The sequence below is a fragment of the Triticum aestivum genome, chromosome 4A (genome assembly GCF_018294505.1).
Source record: "Triticum aestivum cultivar Chinese Spring chromosome 4A, IWGSC CS RefSeq v2.1, whole genome shotgun sequence".
NCBI lineage: Eukaryota > Viridiplantae > Streptophyta > Magnoliopsida > Poales > Poaceae > Triticum > Triticum aestivum.
The window spans coordinates 545,960,496-545,979,662 of record NC_057803.1 but is presented as its reverse complement, the minus strand read 5'-3'; positions in this window follow the sequence as shown (position 1 = coordinate 545,979,662).

Here is a 19,167-nt window from a genome sequence, read left to right as displayed (position 1 = left end):
AAGTTGCTGAAAATTTGCAGAATAACCCTCCATGATAGGATATTCACCCATAGGTCTAGAATCACGCCATGCAACCGTTCAATCTCAGATCCAAGGGCTCTCGGAAGCCAGTATCATTGGAGAATGGAAAGCTTCGTATCACCTGTAATTTTCCCGATGCTTGACATGACATCAAAAGCCATTTAATTGGGCGTCGAGTAGACATGACATCTAATTGGGCCCCCATAGTACTGTGCATGAATCCATTTATCTACCCGGCAAGCCACACCCTGCCATTCGCAGGCCCCACTCAGCAATTTCACAGTCGAAAAACCGCTGGCAGTTCGCTCCTACTCGTCCTCGGACGTCCTTTAACATTACGGCAGTTTGCTCCTAGTCGTCCCGTCCTTTCACATTACAGTAGTTCCACTAATCCTAACCCTCCTCCCAAATACATGGCGTCCCAAATCTCCATGATCGGCAGTGAGTACAAGGTTAGAACCATCACCGGCAATGAGTTCGACGTTATCTACACCTGTTCTTCCACGACGGTGAAAGGATGCCTTGTTCGCTTCAGACGCATGTTCGAAAACTCAAATGATGAGTGGGTCGCTGGGCTAGATGTTGAGTACACCACAGTCCTGGGAAGCGAGAAGAATCTAAAGGAGGCATAGAAGAAGAAGCCAGCCGTGATCCAGGTTTGCGTGCATGACTTATGCTTGGTCTACCACATATGCCATGCTAATGTTGAGTGCGAGGAATTTAAGAAGTTCCTCAAGGGCGGCCGAGTCAAAGTCATTACTGTAGACTTTAGGAACAACAAGGAAATCCTGAGTTGGATAGGCCTCGTTGTAGGCAACCCCTTCGACCTCCGGAAGGAAGGGTTGGTGCCCTCCCGTGATCAGCCTTCAATGCTGACCCTGGCAGGAGCCATGGTTCATCCTTCATACGGTACACTAAAGAAACCTCCATTCAAGTTTCATCATGCATGGGAGTGGAATGTACTAGATATAGACCACATCCACTACGCTGCAATGGATGGCTACCTTTGATTCAATATCTACAAGGGTTGGATGAAGAGCAAGAGCTAGGTGTGCATTTCAAGCAAAGAAGTATCGCCCAAGAGGAAGAGGGACAAGGACGAAGTCGAGCACATGGACGAGGAGTCCGAGTAAGGTGGCAGTGTCATTCCTCATGGTGGTTCTAATGCAGTGTCTACCGGATTAGTTGCTTAGTTTAATTTCAGGTGTGCTTAGTTTTATTTGAGGGGTGTGTTGTGCTGAGCCCCCAGCAGAACTATGTTATGTTCCTTCTTGTTACTTTAACTCTTTAGTACGTACATACTAGTATTTCTTACAGTTCATCTTTTAGTTGGTATAGCACTACCACTCGTTTCTTCACATTATATTCGTATAATATATATGGCCAACATCATATAGCCAGAAGTTTAGTTATCAAATAATTTCAGGGTGCTTAGTTTTATTTGAGGGGTGTGTTGTGCTGGACACCATTATTGTGACTCAAATCTCTTTGGCCATGTTATAATGACATAAATACTGATGGACCAACATGCCAACTCTCCCTCCATCTCACTACAGTAAAATAAAGTGTGGGGCCTATTTGATCCCAATAGCGTTCTTATTTTCCTGTAAAATTATTCGCTTGGTTACTCTTGACAAGTGGGGCCACACTTATCATTGTGAGAATCGGCTTATTTTTGTCATATAACATGGTCAATGGGTTTGACGTGAAAATAACAATGTCTAATGTCATTTTGAGAAAACATCTAACTTAACGATGGCATTTTTGAGATATCTAATTGCATTTTGAGCAGGCATCTCACGGATCGATGGCATTTTTGAGTAGTTGTAACTTCTAATGGCAAAACTGAGTAGTGATACACAACTAGTGGCATAAATAATAAGAACCCAAGGATTAAATAGGTATGCTAATTTCTTTAATATAATTTAGCACCCCATTTAAGCACGTACTAGCTTTTTTAATAGTACTATATGCATAATTTGGCGATGAGCACTCTCTATGTATCACTTTTTTTCTTTAATTCCATCTTGTTAGTTTTGCTCCATGGTGCAATCCATCGATACTACTATTGTACGAAAGTATACATTTTTAAAAGGCTAGAGGGCGAGGCAGTCTAGCTTGGTCGGTTTCAAGAGAGGCGAGGGCCTTTGTGATTTGACAGCTCATTACTGCTGGAAGGTGGGGCCTTGTGATTTGACTGCTCGTATAAATGTGCTGACGACCTGAGGAGGAGCAAAGAACCGTGCGGTATACTCAAGTTTTCCACTGGAGTAGTACGGCGGAGGAGCACGAAACACCACAGCCCAATGCCATATGGCGATAAAAAATGATCTAATTTGCTAGTCATCTCATTGTTAGCATTGTTCTATTCATGCCTCGCAGAGAACATGACACGTGCGGTGAAACACCCGAAGCAAAAGAAGAAACACAGGAGCAAAAGAAGAAGGAAGATTATCACCCCAAAAGAAGAAGGAAGACGCACACACAAGTCTGGGGCGCTACTCTCTACTACATGAAGGGTTGCTGGCCGTTGTCGGATCACGGGTTCCGGCAGACCCTCAAGGTTTGAACACTGGGGTGCGCACGAAGGTTTTCTCCCTATCGATCCTCGCCCTAGCTCTCTAAGATCTCGCGGACGAACTCGACGAACTCGCAACACAAAGACACAAGATTCATACTGGTTCGGGCCACCGTTGTGGTGTAATACCCTACTCCAATGTGGTGGTAGTGGATTGCCTCTTGGGCTGATGATGAAAAATACAAGGGGAAGAACAACCTCCTGAGGTTGAGGTGTTCTTGTGCTTGGCGTACTTGTGTGGGTGAGATGATCTTGGATCCGTTCTCTACTTGTGATGAGGTCCTTCCTCCTGTCCCCTCTACTGTGGTGGCTAGTTCTACTTATATAGGCCCTGGTCCTCTCCCCAAATGTTGAGCAGGAAGGGAGCCAACAACGGCCAATTTGAAAGGACACAACTAGTACAGCTTATCCTGACAAAAGTGGTCTTCGCCTGCCAAAGGCTCTGGTGGTGACGCCGTCCTGGGCTCCATGGTGACCTCTGTCTTGCCGTCCTTCTGGTCTTGGTCTCGTTGCACCAATATGGAAACCTTTGCTTGATGCCTCGGTACTCCGCGCCTGCGCTTGCCCCCTTGGCACCAAAGAGGAAGCAAGGACACTGCGCGCTGGCGCCTGCCTGGCACCCGCATGGTCTCGATCGTCATGGCTCACGTCACGAGGACCTCACGAGGTTTGCCTTGCCTTGATGTCTCCGCCCCTCGTGAGCCTGCCTGGCGAGGCCGCTCCTGAGGAGGTCTTGCGTCATCTGCCTCACGAGGCTTGGCCCCTCGCGAGGGTATTGAATCCCTTGTCGATGAAGATGGGCCGTACAAACCTGCCAGCCCAGCCACGCCGTGGGCCGCAGGCAGGCAAGTCTGGGGACCCCCATTCCCAGAACGCTGACAGTAGCCCCCGGGCCCAAGGCGCGCTCGGGCTTGGCTTCGAGGCGAAGCCAAAGGTCAAGCACGGAGCAGCGCGGGCCCCAAAAGCCTGCAGCCTCGGTTGACGTGTGGCGGTTGATTGGACGTGGGCGTCTCCACTTCCCCACGCTGCCTTTGAATCCGCCTGGCTATGTGGCCCTCGCAGCCTACACAGTTATTCTCCCATCGCTCATGCTTTGCTTCCATAGTCCTTCTGCTTCCTCGAGACTCTGCTCCTCCTCTCCAATCTGACCTGCACTCCGCCTGCTTCTTCGCCATGGCGCCGAAACAAGCAGATAAGGGGAAGAAGCTTCTGTCTTCACCAAGTGCGCCTCCAGTAGCCGAGCCTGTAGTCGGCCGATCCTTGGTGTTTAACGACAAGGCCATGGACAAGGTGCATCCCATGCTCGCCACCAGTTTCAACGAGTGGGGGGAGACGACGGCTTGGCCTGCGTCACGCGCTCGCATTGCTCGGGCAGTCACCGAGGTCCCTATCTTCATTGATGCCCTTTGGGCAGGCCTGATCCCCCTTTCTCCGCCTTCTTCAACGCAGTGCTTGAACATTACCATATCCATATGCTGCATCTCGACCCCCAATCCATGACTCTTCTCACCGTCTTCGCCTTCTTGTGTGAAGCCATGGTGGGCATCGCTCCTTCTGTGGCCCTTCTCCGTCATTTCTTCTCATTGCATCTAACTGATCCCCAGCAAAGCTCGGGTTGCGTGAGCTTCCAGGCCATGGCGGCGATGGTGGGCACGGGGATCGACTTCGAGCTTCCTCCATCCACGAGCGAGTTTCAGACACGGTGGGTATTTGTCGACGCCGGTGCACTCAGCCCTCTGCTTCACGCCCCGTTAGAGCCTGCCATTTCCCACTCTGGCTGGGGCCATGAGAGGATCGCGAGCCCCCGTCTTGCCTCTGTCTGGCTCAGGCTAAGAATGCTGAAGGGCTGCGGCGTGACCGCGCTGATGGTGGTGAAGGAGTTTATCAAGCGTCGGGTTGCCCCGCTTCAACGCCATTCTCGCCCGATGTTGACCTTACTCAGTAGTCAGGACCACATGAGGTTTCAGGAGTCCGGGCTCCCCCTTGGGGCGCGGCAAACGGTGCTCAAGGTCCTGATAGGTGTCCCTTCGCCGGACGACTTTCCTGGGAAGAACTGTCTACTATACCGATTCAGGAACAAGGCTGAATTCGCAGGGGGCATGCCTCTCTTTGACGAGTGGGGTCTGCATCCAGACGTCCTGGTGAGGTCCTGCGAGAATCCTGTCAGCGTGGTTCCCCTCTTCGTCGCTGGCGCCGAGCTCGTCCCGAATGTGGGTGCAGGGGGACGAGTGCCACCGGAGGCTGGCAGCACGAGTGCTGATGTGCGGACGCCGCCTGGGGCTCCTGAGGCGTCGTCCTCAGGATCCCTTGATTCTGGGCCTCCGGTCGCTGAGGCGATGCAGCATGCGGCTCCCGAGGCCGAAACTCTGGAGGCCTCAGGAGGTCGCGGTGAGACGGCGGCCAACTATTCTCCGCAGCCAGGCACCCCTAAAGTTGTTCCCCCGAGCACTTCTCCGGCTACACCCCGTACTGGCCGCCACGTTCAGCACTTCGGTCGGCTTTGCATGGACTTCGAGGAGCTCCGCAAGAGGAAAGGATCTCCGAGCGGCAGCGGTATCTTCGGGCCATTGAAGCGATGAAAGTACATCACTGTTGATGAGTAAGTACCTTATCTTGGTGATCTTCTGTGTGCCGCCTTCCTTTCCTGACGATTGTCCCCTAGGGACCCCTTCTGCTAAGGCCGTGTAATCTCCTGAGAAGCAGCTCCCTCTCGTCCCGTCACACTTGCCAAGCTCCAGCGCTGCAGGCTCGAGCGCTGCCCACGGCGCGGGGTCAGCCGTGGGAGTTGGTCGATCATCAGGGCGCCCCGAGCTTGCGCCTTCGCCGTCCTTTCTTCGCGGCCTTGCTCGGAGCGCAGCAAGCATGCCAACGGCTCCTCCCATAGTCACGGTCGGCAGCTGGCTGGCCTCGACCCTGGGGTCTTCTTCAAGCAGCGGGCCTTGTTCGGTTCAGGCCCCTCACGAGGGCCGGCCGGGGCCTGGGGCGGCGCCAGCCCCCTGCCAAGAGTGGGCACGCCGCGCCGGGCATCGCCCACTGCCCCCGTAGCCGAGGGCGAGATGGGCCGTGCATTCGAGTTCAAACACGGGCGGAGCATCGTTCGTCATGAGATCTTCCAGGAAGCGGTGGGCGCGGTGAACCGACTCGGCGAAGAACTTGTGGGCATCGACGCGCGCCTTGAGGCCAAGGGTCTTCGGTTGGCGGAGGAGTGGCACAACCTGAAAGTGGCCCTCAACCTCGGGCGCCACCAGCGCGAGCTAGATAACCTGAAGGCCGAGGGTCTCCCTTGCGGCCTCTCGTGAGGCCTGCTCCCGAGCTCTGTAGGAGGCTCGCGAAGCTGACCGCCGTCGTGAGGTTGCGGAGAAGCGCGCGTGGGAGCTCCGTGCCTGGAGTGCGTCCCTCGAGCAGCAAGTGGAGGCGCGTGAAGCCTCCCTCGCATCGCTGAGGAGGACGCCTGCCAAGGAAGAGGAGGTCCGGAAGCGCGAGGAGGCGTCGGCTCTGGAAGCTGTGGAGCGTAGCCTCGAGCTCGAGCAACTCGAGACGAGGGAGCGTCAAGTTACCCAAGCAGAAGATGCCGTAGGGGCTCGTGAGGCCAAGGTCTAGGAGGAAGTCGACCGTTGGGTGGCCGAGGTTTGCGTGGATCTTGAAGGTCGGCACGTCCTGAAGCTGAAGCTTGCGGGAACTGAGGCAGCGGGCAGGACAGCTGCTCTCCGGCCCAGGTTAGATGAGGCGGAGAGGCGTGAGGAGGCCACGGCCGCTGCCCTAGTCACGTCGCAGGGGGACATGGCCTCCGCCCTCGCCGAGCTGCTTTCTCTTTAGAGACGGGTTGATGACGTCGAGGCCGTCGCGCGACAAAACAGGGAGGAAGTGCTTCAACGGCGGACGCTGGAGCGAAAACACGCCCCCATGCTTCAGGGCCTCCTGAATAGGGCTAATACCGCCCTGGGCTTCATCTGTGACGAGAATGCACCCCCACTCGAATGACTACGCCAGTCACCTAACCTTCTTCACCAACGTGGTGACACGCCTAGAAGCCCGGTCTAATAGGGCTCGCCAGCTTGTGGAAGAGAGAAGTCGCAGTCTGCTTGGGCGCACGTTCTCCTGCATCTTTAGCAACCTCCGGAACATTGATCTCAACTTTGATTTTGATGCCGCTATTACTCCCGTGCCGGAAGCTATCCGAGGCGACTTGGCGCGATGGGTTGAAGACCACGTGGATGCGCTGGTCAGGGCCTTCGCTTATGACGATGCCGGGGTTGTGGTTGCGGCGGACGGAGGCGACGTGGTTGATGATGGCGACGTCAACGCCGGCTAAGGTGGAGGCAACACCAACGATGGTGACAGCGACACCAGCGGCACGTCTGAAGATGACATGGGGGACGCGGCAAGCGACATATCCGGCTGATTCCTTGTTTCCCTGTTATTTACCCTGTAAAAACTTGGGCGTGGCCCTGGAAGACTGTAAGAGCATTTTGAGATGGGGAGCCCCTCATGTAAACAATCGCAGCTTTTATCCTTCCGTGCTAAATTGAGTACACGTCTTTACGAGATTACGCATGCCGGAACAAGGTCGTTGTTGCGGCTTACCTTAGCTTGGACGAGCCCAGAACCGGCCCGGGAGATTGCGGGTTTTTGAGGAGCTCGTGATGAGTTCATCGACATGCCCGAGGGGGCCGCGTGATAAGCAAGCGCCAGCCACGGCTTGGTGAGCGCGTGGCTCGTGTGCTTCATGCCCAGCCCGACTCGCGAGGGGCCCGCGAGGGGGGAGCGACTGGCGCGAACTCCGAAATAAGGCGAGAACGAGACTGCGAGAAATAACTCGAACGAGAAAAGGCATCCCCTCGCGCGCATCAAATGAAAATTCAACTTCAACTTAAATCCAAATCCAGAAGGCAGGGTTTACAGAAAAGAGATCCAAAGCAAATGGCCGCGTCCGGTGCCTAGTCTAGTCTTCGATGTCTTCTCACCAGCGCGGAGCTAAGTGCTGCCACTAGGCGTGGGAGGGAGCCCCCGAGGCCCGAGGGCGGCTCTCCGGAGACTCGGGGGTGTGTACAGCCCCACTCATTATTACGTGAGAGTGTCACGGGCGGCGATCTTCATAGGTACCGGCTTTGCTTCCTATCGCCAGGCAAGGGCCCCGCCTTGCGCCGCCCTCGACCACCTTTGAGCCGACCAGCTACCAAGACAACACAAAGGGGGGAAAGGAGACGCCAGCGGCGCCCTCGGCGGCCACGGGTCCTCTGCCGGGGGAAAGGTCATCGTCGCCACCCCGGCAGAGGGCCTACCTCCAGGCGTTGCCTTGCTCCATGTGACACAGGGAGGGGCCTTGCTCCTGGCCCCGTCCACGCATCCCCCAGCGGGTCTCTCCTGTCGGAGCGGGCTTTGCCTTGCCGGAACCATCGTTTGGCGCCATGACCTGGTTCATCTGTGACTCATGGTTAGCGTAAGCTTGCTCCTGAGGGACTAGCGGTACCATGTATCTATTGTCGATGGCGCGGTTGGTGGGGCTCTCCGGCGGCTCCTGGAAGGCTTCAGCTCCTAATACCTCCTCCTCCCAACCTGGCCCGAGAAACGAGCCAGGGTCATCCTCCGGCGTGTACTCCTGGTCCATCATGCGGGGCACATAGGGTTCCGGGGCTGTCACCCCGAACACCTCGCCGTAGTGCCCCACACTCCACGTTGCCTGGCCCAGCACGGCATCCTGAGGATAATAGCGCGATGCCTTGCTGGGGCCATGGGGGGTAACGCTCGCGCCCATGCTCATCAGAGGCGGCGTGGGGGCAACGGGGTCCTCGGCGCCGCCGGCCGTCCTGGTGTCGATGAAGCCCCTAGGCGCACCCGAGGACGCGTGGTTGCGGCGAGGCCCGTCGTGAGGTCCAGTAGCGGCTCGGGAAGGGAGCAGATAGCAGAAAGGCGGTGCTCCTAACGCCGCCGCGTCCAACAGCTCAGCGACACATTCCAGCAGTGTGTCGTGGCCGCTCTCCATCAGCTGGCACCGCAGCAACTCCCGTGCTACCATGAGCGCGGCCCGCATGTTTGCCTGCTCCTGCCGGGTGTGTGGCATCGTTGCTACAGTGTGGCTTGCAGCCCTTGCAGCGGCTCACGCTTGTCGTGGAGTGAGGGTGGACGACGCCTGGCCACGCCGCCCGTGCCCCACAATGTTAGGGGGTGCTCGTGCCGCCTGGAGCACGGGGTTGAGGTCTTCATGGGTAGGTGGCGCCGCCCGGGCTGGCCAGGCTGCCCATCGGTCGGAGTCGGCCCTTGGGTCACCGGACATCAGGGCCGCGGAGCGTCGGCGGGTCGATTGACGGGGAAGAGACTCCGGCAATGTCGGATCACGGATTCCAGCAGACCCTCAAGGTTCGAACACTGGGGTGCGCGCGAAGGTTTTCTCCCTATCAATCCTCGCCCTAGCTCTCTAAGATCTCACAGACGAACTCGACGAACTCACAACACAAAGACACAAGATTTATACTGGTTCGGGCCACCGTTGTGGTGTAATACCCTACTCCAATGTGGTGGTGGTGGATTGCCTCTTGGTTTGATGATGAACAATACAAGGGGAAGAACAGCCTCCTGAGGTTGAGGTGTTCTTGTGCTCGGCGTACTTGTGCGGGTGAGATGATCTTGGATCCGTTCTCGACTTGTGATGAGGTCCATCCTCTCGTCCCCTCTACTGTGGTGGCTAGTTCTACTTATATAGGCCCTGGTCCTCTCCCCAAATGTTGAGTGGGAAGGGAGCCAACAATGGCCAATTCGAAAGGGGACAACTAGTACAACTTATCCTGACAAAAGTGGTCTTCGCCTGCCAAAGGCTCTGGTGGTGACGCCGTCCTGGGCTCCATGGTGACCTCCATCTTGCCGTCCTTCTGGTCTTGGTCTCGTTGCACCAATATGGAAACCTTTGCTTGATACCTCGGTACTCCACGCCTGCGCTTGCCCCCTTGGCACCAAAGAGGAAGCAAGGACACTGCATGCGCTGGCGCCCGCATGGTCTCGATTGTCATGGCTCACGTCATGAGGACCTCGCGAGGTTTGCCTTGCCATGATCTCTCCGCCCCTTGTGAGCCTGCCTGGCGAGGCCGCTCCTGAGGAGGTCTTGCATCGTCCACCCTGCGAGGCTTGGCCCCTCACAAGGGTCTTGAATCCCTTGTCGATGAAGATGGGCCATACAGACTTGCCAGCCCAGCCACGCCGTGGGCTACAGGCAGGAAAGTCTGGGGACCCCCGTTCCTAGAACGCCGACAGCCGCGGAGTCGTAACTGCTTCTTCATCGCCTCAACGACCTCCATCTCCTTGCCCGTCTGCTCTGCCATCTTCTTCGTTCTGTCCATGACGCGAGGTTTCTCGACGCGAGCCTTCATCATCTGTTCCACGACCGCATTACGTACCTTGAAAGCAGTCGGGTGCTCGATGCGGAGCTTCGCCAACTCCTCCTTCTATTCCATGACGAGGGCCTGCAGCATCTTCATCAAGGAACTACTATTCCCATGCAGCTTCTTCCAGCTGACGTTCTCCTCCTTCAGCAGGCCAAGCTCATGGCAGAGCTTTGCCTTGTCCTCCTGAAGTTGCAGGATTTCGCCGGTCGCCTTCTTCTCCGTGGCAATGCTCTTCTTCAGCAGCATAGCCAAGCCGGCGGTCAACCCCCCTGCTCATTGAGCTCAGCGGGCATGTTGTTGAGGCTCTCCTTTAGTAGCTCCACCAAGCCGTGGATGAACTCCTTCTACTTATTGAGCTGATCGGGCATGCCGGCATGTTCGCCTCCCTGCTACCTCTTGAGCATTGCGTTGGTTTTCCCCGAAGAGGAAGGGATGATGCAGCAAAGTGGCGTAAGTATTTCCCTCAGTTTTTGAGAACCAAGGTATCAATCCAGTAGGAGGCTACGCGCGAGTCCCTCGTACCTACACAAAACAAATAAATCCTCGCAACCAACGCGAATAGGGGTTGTCAATCCCTACACGGCCACTTACGAGAGTGAGATCTGATAGATATGATAAGATAATATTTTTGGTATTTTGTGATAAAGATGCAAAGTAAAATAAAGGCAAAGTAAAAAAGCAAAGGAAATAACTAAGTAGTAGGAGATTAATATGATGAAGATAGACCTGGGGGCCATAGGTTTCACTAGTGGCTTCTCTCGAGAGCATAAGTATTCTATGGTGGGTTAACAAATTACTGTTGAGCAATTGACAGAATTGAGCATAGTTATGAGAATATCTAGGCATGATCATGTATATAGGCATCACGTCCGAGACAAGTAGACCGACTCCTGCCTGCATCTACTACTATTACTCCACTCATCGACCGCTATCCAGCATGCATCTAGAGTATTAAGTTAAAAACAGAGTAACGCCTTAAGTAAGATGACATGATGTAGAGGGATAGAGTCATGCAATATGATGAAAACACCATCTTGTTATCCTCGATGGCAACAATACAATACGTGCCTTGCTGCCCCTACTGTCACTAGGAAAGGACACCGCAAGATTGAGCCCAAAGCTAAGCACTTCTCCCATTGCAAGAAAGATCAATCTAGTAGGCCAAACCAAACTGATAATTCGAAGAGACTTGCAAAGATAACCAATCATACATAGAAGAATTCAGAGAAGATTCAAATATTGTTCATAGATAGACTTGATCATAAACCCACAATTCATCGGTCTCAACAAACACACCGCAAAAAGAAGATTACATTGAATAGTTCTCCACAAGAGAGGGGGAGAACATTGTATTGAGATCCAAAAAGAGAGAAGAATCCATCTAATAACTATGGACCTGTAGGTCTGAGGTAAATTACTCACACTTCATCAGAGAGGCTATGGTGATGATGTAGAAGCCCTCCGTGATCGATGCCCCCTCCGGCGGAGCTCCGGAACAGGCCCCAAGATGGGATCTCATGGATACATAAAGTTGCGGCAGTGGAATTAGGTTTTTGGCTCCATATCTGATCATTTGGGGGTACGTAGGTATATATAGGAGGAAGGAGTACGTCGGTGGAGCAACAGGGGGCCCACGAGGGTGGAGGGCGCGCCTGGGGGGGGGGGGTAGGCGCGCCCCCTACCTCGTGGCCTCCTCTTTTGTGTCTTGACATAGGGTCCAAGTCTCCCGGGTCTTGTTTGTTGAGAAAATCACGTTCCCGAAGGTTTCATTCCGTTTGGACTCCGTTTGATATTCCTTTTCTTTGAAACCCTAAAACAGGCAAAAAAAGCAATTCTGGGCTGGGCCTCCGGTTAATAGCTTAGTCCCAAAAATAATATAATAGTGGAAAATAAAGCCCAATAATGTCCAAAACAGTAGGTAATGTAGCATGGAGCAATCAAAAATTATAGATACTTGGAGACGTATCACTCCCCGGCAAGGGCGCTCATGGGAGCCATCGCCTGCCCGTGAGAGATCTTTCAAGGTCTCTGCGAGGCGGCGCACCCTCTTTTTTCCGCGGCCTTGGTGGCCGCTCCCTTGTTACGAGTAGTTTGGATACTTCTCAACCTAGAGCTCTGCACACTGGCCATGGCAAGGACGGACGAACAAGAAAGACTTATGAGGAGGAAGAGGTAGAGTGATTTTCGGCTAGGTACTAGTTCCCCTTTTTATAACCTAGTACTGCTACTAGTACTTGATACGTCTCTAACGTATCTATAATTTTTTACTGTTCCATGTTGTTTTATTATCAATATTGGATGTTTTATAATCATTTTATAGTCATTTTATATTATTTTCTGGTACTGACCTATTGACATAGTGCCAAGTGCCAGTTCCTGTTTTCCCATGTTTTTTACATTGCAGGAAATGAATATCAAACGGAGTCCAAATGGCATGAAACTTTACGATGATTTTTTACGGGCCAGAAGAAAGGCAATGTGCCCTGGTTGCACCTGGGGGGTGTCCCGAGGGGGGCACAACCCACCAGGGCACGACAGTAGGCCCTAGCATGCCCAGGTGGGTTGTGCCCACCTCGGGTGCCCCCTGGACTGCCTCTTTGCTCTATAAATACCCAAATATTCCCAAAACCCTAGGGGAGGCGAAGAAATATTCATCCAGCCGCCGCAGAGTCCAGAAACACCAGATCCAATCTAAACACCATCTCGGATGGGGTTCACCACCTCCATTGGTGCCTCTCTGATGATGCGTGAGTAGTTATTTGTAGACCTTAGGGTCCGTAGTTAGTAGCTAGATGTCTTCATCTCTCTCTCTTGATTCTCAATACAATGGTCTCTTGGAGATCCATATGATGTAACTCTTTTGCGGTGTGTTTGTTGGGATCCGATGAACTTTGAGCTTATGATAAGATCTATCTTTTTATATCCATGAAAGTATTTGAGTTTCTTTGATCTCTTTTATGCATGATCTCTTATAGCCTCGTATTTCTTCTCCGATATTTGGGTTTTGTTTGGCCAACTTGATCTATTTATCTTGCAATGGGAAGAGGTGCCCGGTAGTGGGTTCGATCTTACGGTGCTTGATCCCAGTGACAGAAGGGGAACTAACACATATGTATCGTTACTACTAAGGATAAAAAGACGAGATCTATATCTACCGCCATATAGATAAATGGATCTTGTCTACATCATGTCATCGTTCTTATTGCATTACTCCATTTTCCCATGAACTTAATACACTAGATGCATGCTGGATAGCGGTCGATGTGTGCAGTAATAGTAGTAGATGCAGGCAGAAGTCGGTCTACTAATCTTGGACGTGATGCATGTGTAATGATCATTGCCTGGATATCTTCATGAGTATTTGAAGTTCTATCAATTGCCCAACAGTAATTTGTTTACCCACTGTTTGCTATTTTTCTCGAGAGAAGCCACTAGTGAAACCTACAGCCCCTGGGTCTTATTTCTCATATATTTGCCTTTGCGATCTACTTTTCCTTGCTTTTACTTTTAGATCTATTAAACCAAAAATACAAAAATATCTCGCTGCACTTTATTTATTTGTGATCTATTATTTCAACCTATTACAATTTATCTCACGTCCGCTTGCCAATTTCTGGCGCCGTTACCCGAAACGGATTGACAACCCTTTTAACTCGTCGGGTTGCAAGGTGTTGTTATTTGTGTGCAGGTGCTATTTACATTGTAGAAGTTCCTTGGTTCTCCTACTGGTTCGATACTTTGGTTTCATAACTGAGATAAATACTCTACTGTCACTGTGCTACATCATCCCTCCCTCTCCGGGAAAATACCGACGTAGTTCTAGCTGCCATCGGTACTAAAACATGCATAGTGGGGACACGTTCAGGTTTGACACATACTAGTTGTGAGCAGGTTTGGAATTAATTATACTACTCCCTCCGTCTAGGTGAATAAGTCATCTTAGGTTGTGCATCGTGACCAAGAAGGATGGGAGAACGAGAGAACTTAATGTTTATTTGCTAATTAATAGCATTGCATGCAATGAACTAACCACTGCATGTCATGTTTGGTAGTCTTGAGTCATTGAAAACATGCACGCCCCACATCTCTTATTGGTTGATATGTTAAGAAACAAGAAACGAGGTGGGAGCATTTGTATGAACTTTTGGAATGTGATGGGAACAAGCTAAAGATTAATTGATGGTTTTGGTTTCGAGGCTCGGAACAGCTCCCGATGAGTTTAGTGGAACATAAATTTCAAGTACCCCCCCCCCCCCGTCTCCAGTTTACAAGGCTTGCACGTGTATCTAGGTCGTCAATGTAACTTATATAAAATAAATTGTTTAACATAAAAAGTACTCTGAATATTTGAAGTTTGTAATGATTTTTTGTAATGTATGCCTGTTATTAAGTTGGTCAAATTAACGACTTAGGTACACGTGCAAGACTTGTAAACTGAGATAGAGGGAGTACTACACTGCTCAAATGTGGTTGCACAAGTCAGTGATGTAACTGGTCGTACATGTCAGACCAAGCCGATGCGTGTCCCTTCAGTGAGACGCGGGTCTGACCGACCGTCTGTTGGTGCGACCGACCGTAAAGTATTACCCGATGGAGACTTCTCGTTGTGGCTTCGGTTGATTGTGAAGACCAAGCATTCTAAAACTAGTGATAAATCAATTACCATCTTTTTCCAAATGACCACGTATTTTCACAGGAATACAATACATATAGATGGAGTTATTGTCAAGGTTGCAAACCGACATGGCGTTGCAAGTTCACTGCAGCAGCAACCGACTAGGTCACTGCATTGCTGGCGGGGAAGGAGGGTAGCTCACCTCGCCTATGACGCATGCCCAGCGGCGCCGCCGCAACTGGTCCCAGGATTTGGCTTCTCCTACCGCCCATTTGAACAATTGCACCGGCTGCTCATGGCATTACGCAGGCATGCGCATTCATTCCTCCGCAGTCGACTTTGTGAATATGATCTCTGCCTTTAGCCCTAGCTCGAAATCAACACGACGCTGCCAAATTTTGACATCCCTCAGCATCTCTCCCCTGAGATCGACTTGCGCCTCCGCCTTGTGTTGCGGCAGGCGCAACTCCTTGGAACTTCTCTCCAATCGATGCGACGCTTCCTCGATCCGATTTGCCCTTGCTGCCCACCACCTGAAATGCAGCCCTGGCATGTCCTCCGGCACCACCGATTTGTGATTCCAGAGCAACGGATCCCCTCTAAAACACATGTGGGTTGCGCTCAAAGGCGGCAGTGCTGCGGGCCGCAGCGAGAGGGCAGACCGCAGGATCCTAGGATCTAAGGGATTATCCATGGCGGGATCCTCCATGGCGGGATCCGGTGGGCGAGGCGGGGAGGCGAGCCTAGGCGCTGGGAGAGCCCTACGAGGCTAATATAAAGATAGTACTACTCCACTCCATCCATATTTAAATACAAAGGCCACCAACAGTAGCCCTGGCAAAAATTGATCATGCTGCCTGCGTCCTGGTTTATTGGCCCCCTTTTTTGTGCCACTTTTTATGACATGCATAAATATTATGTTACTTAAAAATATGGTCAAAAATTGGCACAAAATACGAAGGAGACCTATGGAAGTAGCAACCCATGATTTAACTACTCGCATGCACGCAGTGGAGTAGTAATGTCTTTCTTCCTCCCTCACGTCCACTCAATTTGCATGCGCTGTATTAATTGACCATCAATGAAGTGAAGGACTTTACACACGTCAAAGTATCACATGGGGTGGATCTTCGTAAAAAATGCGCCCCCCGTGTACTCGCGTGTGCGTGCGAGGGAATGAGTGCGTGCATGGCGTGCATGCACATCTTCGCTTCATGCATGTACCGCCAGTGTGCCTCAGAGAGGACGAGTACATTCTTCGGGAACCAGCAACACGTCACTATGATCAATCCACACAAGGAGGCTGCGACAATGCCTCCACATGTGCCATGTGGCTTCATGAACTGTAAGACAGACACTGTGTAGCGTGCCATTGGAATTCTAATTTACGTGTTTTGCACATACTCGAAGTACTAGTAAGGTACACGTGCATTGCACGCATCAGATTTGGCAACCAAATTATGAATAAATACCACACTGTAGCATGTAAGTTTTGAGTCATATATGCCTGATGTAGACGTTCGTTTAATTCTTATAGTTCAACTCATTCAAAATCAATTAGTTTTTATAAAAAGCTAGGTCCTCTTTGACTCGTCGGATTTCCAAAACGCGGGAATAGGAAAAACATGGGATTATAGTGGAATGTCGTCTTGAATCCTATAGGATTGTACGAGTGTTTCATTGTGCATAGAAAAACCGCAGGATTCTTTCAAACAAGTTTGAGTATGGATGGGATGTTTCCTATGAAATCTAGTGCAAATGAATCCTATGGAAAAATTCCTATGGTTTACAATCCTTCGAATCAAACAACCAAGATAGAAAAAATACGGTGGGGGGCTAGAAGATGGTGCGAGGGTCCAAGTGGAGGGAGACTATGAAGGAGTGCACATGTGCGAGATCGATATTTAAAGAGAGGGGGCAAGAACGTGTGTTGTTGCGCGCAGTGGTGGAGTCATGAAAAATAAATGAGCTAGGGGGCCAAGCATTGCTAATCCTTTACGAGGAGGGCCAATTCATCAACTTAAACCATTTAGAGGAACATCGATCGTTGCGCATGCACGTGAGAGATAAAGAATTCCAGATATGATGGAGAGGGGGAGGTGTGTGTGTGCATGCATGGGAGACCGACCTGAAGAAAAAGATTGCTTGTGTGCGATGGATAATGCCGACTGGTAGTGTGTGTGCATGCATGCACTTGAGAAAGTTAGTAGTACAATTATAAAGAGAAGACGACTGTGTGGGTGTAAAAGACTAGGTGAGGTCATAATCAACGTAAAGTTGAATTCAAATATTTGAATAAGAGATCATGATGTTTGAAACCCATGCATGCATGAATATAACTGAGATATGCGCGGTATGGTTTGGAAACGAGCATGTTGTACTGTATACACATTGAACAAGGGCAGACTAATTTGAATTTGAGATACCGATGGCAGACATCGTTTGGCCAGATTGCATCCGTGCATGGACATACTATTCTAACTGGAGATGATGGTTGGCTTTCGCATCACATATCTATATCTATACCCCTATTTTTTATTTTTTTATTTTTTATATAGTGTGCGGATAACTTTAACTTTGAAAGATGGTCGTTGGATGAAGCCAATCCGATGGTGCAGAGATGGAAAATTTGAGCACTACTGGCCGTTGGATATCATCTAGATTCCACCAGATTTTGCCACATGTACAATGTAGAAGACTCCATGGTTGAACTTAAGCATAATGCACAAACCTCAAAACACAAGCACTTCTTCTTTGTTCTAGAATCTTCCGTATCGGAATTGCCCAAATGTTTTTTACATGATTTGCCATTATTTGTTTTTACTTTATGCTTTACAATGCACAATTCCATGAATCTTAAAATAGATTAGCTTTCTTATAAAAACTAGATGATTTTGAATGAAATGAACTATAAGAATTAAATGAACATCTACATCATGCATATATGACTCAAAGCTTACATGCTATAATGTGGTATTTATTCATAATTTGGTTGCCAAATCTCATGCATGCAATGCACGTGTACCTTACCAGTCTAAATGGTGTTTGTGTGTGTGTGTGTGTTGTGCGTGTTAAACACATTGCACGTAGTGTCATACATGGTTTATATTCCGAACATATTGCTAGAGCATACATGTACTATGATTTGAATTCGACGTAAAATGGATACATATATTTGAATTTGAGATTGTATGTACATGTAGTTCGTATTTATATAGGAATTTACTTCTCCTATATTCATGTCATGTGTTGTGAAGATAATATTTAGATGGTTGTATAACTAACCCGAGTGCAATCCCATTCAAACAGGGAAAATGTACTAAAATTTAGTCCATATGCTAGACAACACACATTGTTTTTTATTATTGAGGGAAGTGCAAATTGTTTTGGTATTGTACATGTTATGTTTGTTGTCCCGATTCTTTTAGTTTTTGTTGTTGTATTTGAATGCATTTCTAGTAATATAGTAAAAACGGGACATGGGTCTCTCTAGTGATGAGGTGCGAATTGTTTTTTTGGTACACATTAAGCTTGTTCTCCCAAAATTTCAAGGTGCACCTTGTTATGCCGAAATTTCAAGCTAGCATCTCTGTCTATCATGCTGCAAAACTCCCGCCTCTTCAACACGCGCCTTGTTACCCCGAAATTTTTAAGATATATCTTTGTCTCATTGTCCTCCGAAAACTCCCTCCATCTCAACCCGTGCCTTGCTATCCCAAAATTACAACATGCGCGAAAACTCCCACCTCCTGCGAAATCCCGACAAGCGAAATGCCCGTGATACCCCTGAACCGAAAGAATCACCTAGCTCAAATCGGTGGGGGTACTTTCGTAACTTACCCCACATTTCGGACAAGCGCGTCCCTAAGCCATGGTTCCCCCCTCCCATCGCCTCCTTTTCGCCATTCGAAATCCCAGTCTGCCATAACCTCTCTGCTCTAGCCGCGAAACCCCACCCTCCTCCGTTCGCAACCTCACCGCTGCCTTGCTAGAGCCTCTTCCCTAACGACATTGTCCACAGCAACACCTTGACTTCCCTCATCCACCGTACCGGATGAGGATCCGTTGTCGATCTCGTCATCCCGCCGGTTTAGCCACCCCGTCCTCCACCTCCAAGGAGCTGCCCCAATGTTCCCCTCGTCTTTTGCGCCACCTCAATTCCCACACCGTCGTCTTCACCTGCACCACCGAAAGATAATCATCATCACCGCTTCCTCAGATGAAGCTGAGGCCTAATCGGCGCCACCAAAGAGGTTGTACACTAATCGCCGCATTTTCTTCATCATTCGATCTCACGGTGCTGCCGGCGCTCGGTCCTAAGCCGACATGGCGCAGCTCCATCCACGGCGGCGTTGCCAGCCACTTCCTCCACGGCGTCGCTCCCTCGGCGGCGACATCCACATCAGTAGGAGCTGCTACTGCTTTAGCTCTTGCTCGCGCTACTACTCTGCTCTTGCTCTTAGACCCCTGCCTGGTCTGCTCTTGCTATTGCTCTTGCTCTTGCTATTGCTCGCTCTTGCTCTTGCTTGCGATGCTGCTCGATTTGGCTACACTTCAGTCGGTTGTATCAACTTTTG